This window comes from Gossypium arboreum, chromosome 1 (genome assembly GCF_025698485.1).
Source record: "Gossypium arboreum isolate Shixiya-1 chromosome 1, ASM2569848v2, whole genome shotgun sequence".
Classification (NCBI taxonomy): Eukaryota; Viridiplantae; Streptophyta; class Magnoliopsida; order Malvales; family Malvaceae; genus Gossypium; species Gossypium arboreum.
Genome location: NC_069070.1, coordinates 111,517,608 through 111,526,751, shown reverse-complemented (window position 1 = coordinate 111,526,751; position 9,144 = coordinate 111,517,608). Strand labels below are relative to the sequence as shown.

The following is a 9,144-nucleotide window of genomic DNA, read 5'->3' as shown; positions in this document are numbered from 1 at the left end:
TAAATTGTAAGAAAAGGAAAACTTTCTTTCTTCTTCTTCTTCTCACGTTAGTTGCATGAGAATGGTGATCATCCTCCCCTTTCTTTCCTTACATATATATATATTAAATAAAATAATAATAAAATAATAAAATATCATTTAAAAATCAATTTAAAGTATTAATAAACTAATTTTTATTTATTTAATTTATCTAAAATATCTCCAACATCATCATTGTCTCTAGATTTCTCTCTCTTCCAATTGACCATTTTGCCCTTTGTGATCTTTTAAAATTCCAATCTTGAGTCATCACTTAATTTGGTAAAATTGTAATTTAGTCCCTCATAGTTCTTCGCCTATTCAATTTGGTCCTAATTCATCAATTTTCTTTGGTTTCTAGATCATTCCACCCTTAAAATATTTGCACTATTTGTAACACCCCGTACCCGAGCCCGTTACCGGAGTCGAACACAAGGTGCACACAAACTCAGCTAAATTGTTTTCACAGTCCATAAAAATTTTCTAGACTAGCTGGTTACTGCGTCACTGTCGCTTCAAAAATCATATCTTGAGTTTTAAAGCTCGAAAATCAGTTTCGTAATTTTTCCCTGAAACTAGACTCATAAGTCCATAAACATATTTTTTTCTATAATTTTTGGTCGGGCCAATTAGTACAGTTTATTAGTTAAAGTCTCCCCTATTGCAGGGGTCGACTACACTGACCTTTGTGCGTTACGAATTGGATATCTCCCTGTACAGGGCTTCAATACTGATACCGTTTGTTTCTATAGAAACTAGACTCAGAGAGGAATCTACAAACATATGGCATGACTCCTAATTATCTCTGGTTAATTTACAATGATTTTTCAAAGTCGGAACAGGGGATCCAGAAACCGTTCTGGCCCTGTTTCACAAGAACTTTAATATCTGTTAACTTATAACTCATATGACCATTTCGTTTCTTCCATATGAAAGTAGATTCATCAAGGTTCATTTACATAATTTATTTACTATTTAATACCATTCCTACTATTTTTAGTGATTTTTCACATCCACATCACTGCTGCTGTCAGCATCTGCCTTATTAGTAGGCTTTACCTATTTCACACTTTCCATGATTCAGTTGGCCCTTTATACATACATAGCACAAAGTGTGATCATGATTAACCATTCCAATGGCTAATCGTTTCAAAAACAATTCCATACCTCATAGTGATCAACATACAAACGATTATAGTACTATGCTAAAAACGTATATAAGCCATTTTCGCATGGCTATCCAAGTTTACACAAACCGGAAGGTACATGACCTTCAACAAAAGGGTAGTCCTATCCATGCCATTTCAAAGTTCAACCAAAATTTGTACCAAAATGGGGACTTCGATAGTGTGGATGACTTCGACTTCTTTGATCCCGAATCCGATAGCTAACGAGCGAAACCTATAAAACAGAGAGCCCAAGCAACGGGGTAAGCATTTTAATGCTTAGTAAGTCTCAAGCAATGAAATCAGCTTTGACTAAAGTATTTTATACACATGGCTAAATAAATCACTTTACTAATACACATTCCCATAATCATACTTATTTCACATTACCGACCCTTGTGTTCATACACAGAAGAATAACTTAGCCCAAGGCCGGTAGCTCGTTTATCAACTGAACGCATACTTACTTGTAAGGATTCAACTAATTCAAGCATATACAAACATACCTCATTGCTGGAATTTTCACAAGTGTATAAACTGAAATTTTCACAGCAAGATTGCTCACTTTCGAATCACGTACCTTCGGGATTTAACCGGATATAGTGACTCGCTCGATTGTCTTCGGGACCTAGCCCGGTTATAGTGATTCACACGATTGCCTTCGGGTCTTAACCCGAATTTGGTAACTTGCACAAAGGCCTTCGGTCTTAGCCGGATATATCAACTCGCATACGAATGCCTTGGTCTTAGCCGGATATATCAACTCGCACGAATGCCTTGGTCTTAGCCGGATGTAATTACTAGCATAATTGCCTTGGGACTTAGCCGGATATCATTCCAATGTTCATTTACACATATATCAATAATCAAGACACGTCTATAATTCATTTTCGTTACTAAGGCTCTAACACAAAATATTTATCAACCTTTACTATTTCGCTCAATAGCCACACACACAAGGAGCATGATTTCAATATAATTCAAGTAGGGTCATTACTCAAGACTTACCTCGGATGTTGTCGAGCGATTTCGCCGGCTATTCAACTACTTTTTCCTTCCCTTTATCGGATTTAGCTCCCCTTTGCTCTTGAGCTAATTCACACAAATTTAACTTATTAAAATCTCATTATGATAGCTTGTGGCCGAATATGACAAGGAGTTTAAATGGTCATATGGCCATCCTTTAACTCAAATACACAATGGTCATGCACATTTTTAAATCACAACAAGCAATTCAATACCATTCGTTCAAACATCAAGGTGAAGCTCAAGGTACTTAGCCCTTATATACATTAGACATTAGGGTCACTTGTAACGCCCCCACACCCGAGACCGTCGCCGGAGTCAAGTATGAGGTGTTACTAAGCTTAGTTTAACATTTTTAGAACTTTGAATTATTTGTTTCTACATTCACAGCTTTTAAGCTACTTGCGTCACAGTCACAAGAAAAATCATATCTCGAGTTACGAAACTCGAAATTAAGATCCGTAAATTTTTCCTGAATCTAGACTCATAAAACTATCTACTAATTTTTTTCTAGAATTTTTGGTTGGGCCAATTAGTGCAGTTTATTAGTTAAAGTTACACCTGTTTCAAGACTCGACTGGTCTGACCTCTGTTTACTACGAACCACATTTCTCTCTGTACAAAATTCATATGACTATGAGGTTTGTTTATACTAAAACTAGACTCAATAAGGATTCTGAGGATATAAAATACACCACCTAATTATATCTTTACAATTTATGGTGAATTTCTAAAGTAGGAACAGGGATTCAGAAACTGCTATGACTCTGTTTCACTAAAATTAAAATATCTTCTAACATATACTTCCTTTACTTGTTTCATTTGTTTCATGTGAAACTAGACATAATAAGCTTCAATTTGATATGTATTTCACCACCAAATTCAATTTCTATGATTTTAGTAAATTTTCAAACTCGCGTTAGTATTGCTGCGGTATTCTGTTTATGGTAAATTTCATCCTTTTATGAGTTTTTATGCACTAAGTATCTTAATAGTTTTCCTTAACATCAAACATAATCTAAACTAACCATTTTCCTAATTTATCATTATCAAGCATTTCCTCAACCATTTCACAACCATACCATAAGATCATTTACACAAAATGGGTATATTGCTATACATGCCATACTTAAATTTACAAGCCATTTACCAAAAATCTTCTGGATAGTGTGACTGAGCCTTCGACCTATCCCGACTCCTGAGCTGGCTTGTCCAAAACTACAATGAGTAAGAAGGAGGAGTAAGCATAAATGCTTAGTAAGTTCATATGCAAATAATAAGTAACATAACAAACAGTTATACCGGTCAACATTAGCATACATCACTAAAACACATATCACATTTTAATCATCTTCATCATCTTATTACCTTATCGTGGTTGTATCAATACTCAACCCGAGGGTTAAATACATACCTGTCCAAAATATCCATTTCATATCACTTACCAATACGTCTCTTTACATCTCAAAATTTTCCTCCATTTGAGTAGAACTTTACCCGTTGAACACATCGAATATAATTCGGATACATGGATAACTTGCACATAAGTGCCACATATTCAATCAAGCAATCATGTAACCGCCCATAAGCGAACTCGGACTCAACTCAACGAGCTCGGGCGTTCGCATCCATAAGTGAACTCGGACTCAACTCAACGAGTTCGGATGCCTAGTTACATCTCACGAACTCGGACTCAACTCAACGAGTTCGGACATTCGCATCCATAAGTGAACTCGGACTCAACTCAACGAGTTCGGATGCTCAACCATCCTAGTGACATGTCACTTGTATCCTAATCTATTCCTAAGGTTCAAACGGGCTTTTCCTCGAACACTTATCCTTGCCGTCTTCCGTAGAATGCCAAATCAATACTCGGTAACAATTATATTTAACAAGTAGTTCACATAATTTACATATTATTTGAAATTAACCACAAAGCATACATTTCATAATAAAATTCAGCATAACACATAATTAATATCAATGACTTAAAAATAACAATTATGCTACATTATTTACACATGAACTTACCTTGGTACCAAAATACAAAGATTTTGCAATTTAGTCCACAATCTTTTCTTTTCCTCGATTGAGGTCGATTCCACGTCTTTCTTGATCTAAAATAACACATTTAGCTTATTTAATACTCACATTATCAAATTAATCCTTAACTCAAATTTTGGCAAAATTACAATTTTACCCCTAAACTTTTGCATATTTACATTTTTGCCCCTAGGCTCTGGATTAAACTTTATTCCTTATTCTTATGTTTTACAACATGCTGATCACTTTTCTCTTCTATGGCAACATCAAATTCTCACTCTAACATGTACTTGTGACTATTAGGTATTTTTACCGATTAAGCCCTTTTACTCGTTTTTGCTTAAAATCGAGTAGTACAAGTTGTCTAACATAATTTAAAACTTCATATTCTATCATAAAACATCAAAATACACAAATTTCACCTATGGGTATTTTTCAAAATATAAACCCTAGGTTAAATTATTGCTAACATAAGCTTTATCGAGTTAGGGATCTCAAAAACGTAAAATCATTAAAAGCGGGCTTGGAATCACTTACTATGGAGCTTGGAAGCTTGAAACAAACCCTAGCTATGGAGAACCCTTGAAATTTCGGCATAATGAAGAAGATGGACAAAATTGGCTTTTAATTTTGTTTTTAATTCATTTTAATAACTAAATGACCAAAATACCCTTACTACTAAACTTTCCAAAAATTCCTTCCATGTCCTAATTTTGTCCATGAACTTAAAATTGGTAAAATTGCTATTTAAGACCTCCTCATTAATATTCCAAAACAATTTCATACTAAAAACTTCTAGAATGCAAGTTTTGCAACTTATTCGATTTAGTCCCTACTTTCAATTTAAGCACTTTAGGCATAGAATTTCATCACGAAATTTTCACACAATCATGCAATCATATCATAAACATCAAAATCATTATAAAATAATTATTTCTATCTCGGATTTGTGGTCACGAAACCACTATTCCGATTAAGCCCTAATTTAGGATATTACATCACTTGTGTTCAAAATCACGTATCGAATTCAACACATTAGTTAGTACTCTCTTTAGCCGAATTTTCAAGCCAAGAATAGGCATCAATATGCTTGCCTCTAACCGAATGCATGCACACCAATTTCCCCTCATGTGGCCGAATATACATGTCCAATTTGAGGCCAATTATACACTTAATACCACACAAAAACAGCATACATTTTACTACTAACGCATTACATGTCGTAACTCATTGCACATCTCTCATTTACTTCATAATCGAGACATCATCACAAGCAAATATACACCTTGAAATAGCATATATGTCATACCAATACATCGTAATGCGAACATATATACATATATATATGCTAGAGCCAATTCTCAAGTGGCTTATATCCAAATATATACACATATCCAAAGCTTAAATCTTACTTACCATGCAACATGCATGAATCATACTTATGGATATAACATGGCGAATACCACAACACCATACCATTTCAATTTGGTCATGGTTAAACAAAGAACTTAGTATCTCATTCAAAAAAAATGCTAAAAAAATCTAAGAATCCTCAATCCACCATCACATGTATCATTATCAAGCTTGATATTTAGCATGCAATGGCATTAACACCATATTCACTTTGGCGAATTTCATTCCCATGACATAACAAAGATTTGAACCATGGGCTAACAAGAACATCAAGCTAGCAATTAAAACATGCATGAATCTCATGGCACAACCTCAAACATACCTTAATCTTGATGCAAGTATAGCCAACCTCTTCCTAATCCTCTTCCAAACCAAGTATGAAGCAAAACTCCTTCCTTATCCTTAGTATTTTCAGCCAAAAGAGAGTGAAAATAGATGAACAAATTTTTTCTTTCTTTCTTTAGGACATTCGCCAAGAGCTATGGAGAAAGATGGACACTTTTTTTGTTTCTCATCCTACTAACATTAATTTTTTATTCCATACTCCTTATTTTATTCATTCCAACATAACCCACTTACCAAACATGTTTCATGACATGATTTTTGCCCATAATTCCTTGTCATGGCCGGCCACTAGCTATTGGGGGGGGAATTTGACATGCAAGTCCATTGTTTTGCATGCATGCTTTAATTAGTCATCACACATTTCCCCATCATACTTTCAAAGTTTACTACTAGGTCCTTTCTAGTGAAATTCACATTTATAACTCTAAATTAAAGCATAAAAAATGTCACACATGAGTTAACACACATTATAGGCAATAAAATAAATATTAAATTATTTTTATGCCTCGGTTTTGTGGTCCTGAAACCACATTTCGACTAGGGTCGTTTTAAGGCTGTCACACTATTAGTCCTTCAACTTTTCATATTTACACTTTAATCCTTCAAATTTTGAGTATTTACTCTTGGTCCACAAAACTTTTCTCACTTTTACAATTTAATCCTTTCTTGAATCAATATGTCATAATATACTTCCCAATATTGACATAACTCAAAATTTCCCTTTTTGTCACTTTATTTCCTTATTTTACTATATCACGGATAATATTTTACTATAAAAATTTTCGGGGTATTACACAAAATAAGCATTAAAAATGGTTCGAGACTAAACCGATAACTCAGGAAAGTTCTAAGAAAACATGCAAAATTTTCAAGGTGTAGGGGTCACACGCCCGTGTGCCATAATCGTATCTCTCACACGGTCAGGAGACACGCCCGTGTCTCAGGCCGTGTGGACATTTGAAATGGGTTCATATGGCCGTGTTCCAGCCCATGTCCTACCCCGTGTAATTCTTTGACTTGGCTCACACGGCCAAACCACACGCCTGTGTGCTAGGCCGTGTAAAGCTTCGAAATTGATTTTTGAATAGTATCAGGGGATACACGGCAGTGTACCCTAGTCATGTGTCACACTCGGCTTAGACACGCCCATGTGGACAAAAATAGGCTATGTTTCAAGCCACATTTCTCACTCAAACATGCATCAACCTAAGCATTCCAAATAGCATATAACCATATCATCAATAGGCATTCAAGCTAATCTCAACCAAGCCTAAATCATGCTATTCCAATACTAACAACTAACTTGCTTATAATATCATGTTTTGCCAATTCAAATCATACCAATTTCACATTCACAAAACATCTATATACATTATCTCAACTAGGCATTACCTTGCCTAGATCCACAAGCATACATATCAATTTCCAACCATTATCAACTTTAAATGCTAAACTTCAACAAGCCATTCACAAGCAATTATAAACCACATCATCAAAGAACATTAACACATAAATATACACACACACTAAGATAAGCCAAATCACATGGCTATTCACAACTAAAATACATATCATTTACAAGCCAAATCAAATGGCTAAAATCCATCATTAACAAAACATGTAGGCTATCACTAGCCAAAACGACCTATACATGCCATCATAATCGAAAGTATAAAACCATGAGTACCAAAACAGCCGATAGATAGTGCGATGATGTCTCCGACACCTTTCAACCCGAACAAGCCTCCGACATCTAGATACACAAAGAACTTAAAACAAAGTAAACATAAAATGCTTAGTAAGTTCGTAATTCAAAGAAATAAAGCTTATAACTTCAATTTATAAGCATAAATCATTTAAGTCACTCCAACATATCTTGGCCTTAGCTTAACAACATTAGCTTTTAAATTTTAAACATCACATGAACTAGCAAATTATTATAAAACATTACAACATAAGTTTACATTACTTATGTGCATTCATATATCAAGCATATGACTAAATATTTTTTAATCATCCAAAAACTCATACTTTTCCATGCTCTCAATAGTAATTCTAATTGAAGAATTTGCTAATCTTTACCTTTTTCTCATATTCATTGAACCACAATTTAAGTAAGTAAAATGAAGCATATCACAACTCAATTTGGCCCAAAAGCCTAACACAAAATCATCAACCAATTTTACCATGTATCTATACGTCATAAATATATACTATTAATCATAAGTTTAACATATATTTATTCCTACAATGATCATGAACTTTTGATATCATGGATTCAATATTCAATTAAATTTCCCTACATACCTATACCAATATGTGACTATCTCTCACCATTTCATATCTTCGATATAACCGTTGAATTATTTAAATATCGATGAATACACTTACCTCGTCTTTCCAAATTTGAGAACGGATTATGAATACATCATTTTCTTGACGCCATAGTCCAACTATGGTTTTACACATATAATGCCATGGTCTTACATTCATAATGCCATAACCCGGTTATGGTCTTATCATTAGAATGCCATAGCCCAGCTATGGTTTTACATACTAATATTACCATGGTCCAACCATGGTCTTATCCGTCAATTCATCAATTTCATAAAACGATTGTATTTAATCCTGCAATATACTCGTTTACACATTTAATTCCAATCTCTCTTAATATGAAATTCTAACTTAACCAATTAAGATTTCATTTCTCTCAATAATTCTAGTAACTTTATCATGAGATACATTAACGATGTGGCACCCAGTGCCTAGCGGTAAACAACAGAAAAGGGTTGCGCCCAGCGCTAGTCGGATGAACCGACAGTAATGAATGTGAGCCTAGCTCTGGTAGGATAAACCAACAAAATTTTGCACCCAGTGCTAGTCGGATGAACCGACGATATTAATTGTAAGCCTAGTTCTAGTTGGATGAACCAACGGTGATTGTGCCCAGCGCTAGTCGGATAAACTGACGGTTGTGTGCACAGCAGTAGTCAGTCAAGCTGACAAAGATTGCGCCCAGCACTAGTCGAATGTATCAACAATTGTATGATTATTTACTTCCATAAATTCTTTATTTATTTTCTTATCATTAATTCCATAATGTGCTTACATTTTATATCAAGAGCTAATTTAG

The 9,144-nt window shown here is 34.5% G+C and overlaps 1 long non-coding RNA gene across 1 annotated transcript; it reads right to left on the bottom strand.

Annotated features, from left to right (window-relative positions):
* Positions 1-3,240: 3,240 nt before the first annotated feature.
* Positions 3,241-4,338, bottom strand: LOC128295140 (uncharacterized). Its single transcript, XR_008285464.1, has 2 exons — positions 4,242-4,338; positions 3,241-3,428 (listed from the first exon to the last, which is right to left on the bottom strand). It is a non-coding gene; the product is annotated as an uncharacterized LOC128295140 (long non-coding RNA).
* Between the last annotated feature and the right edge of the window lie 4,806 nt (positions 4,339-9,144).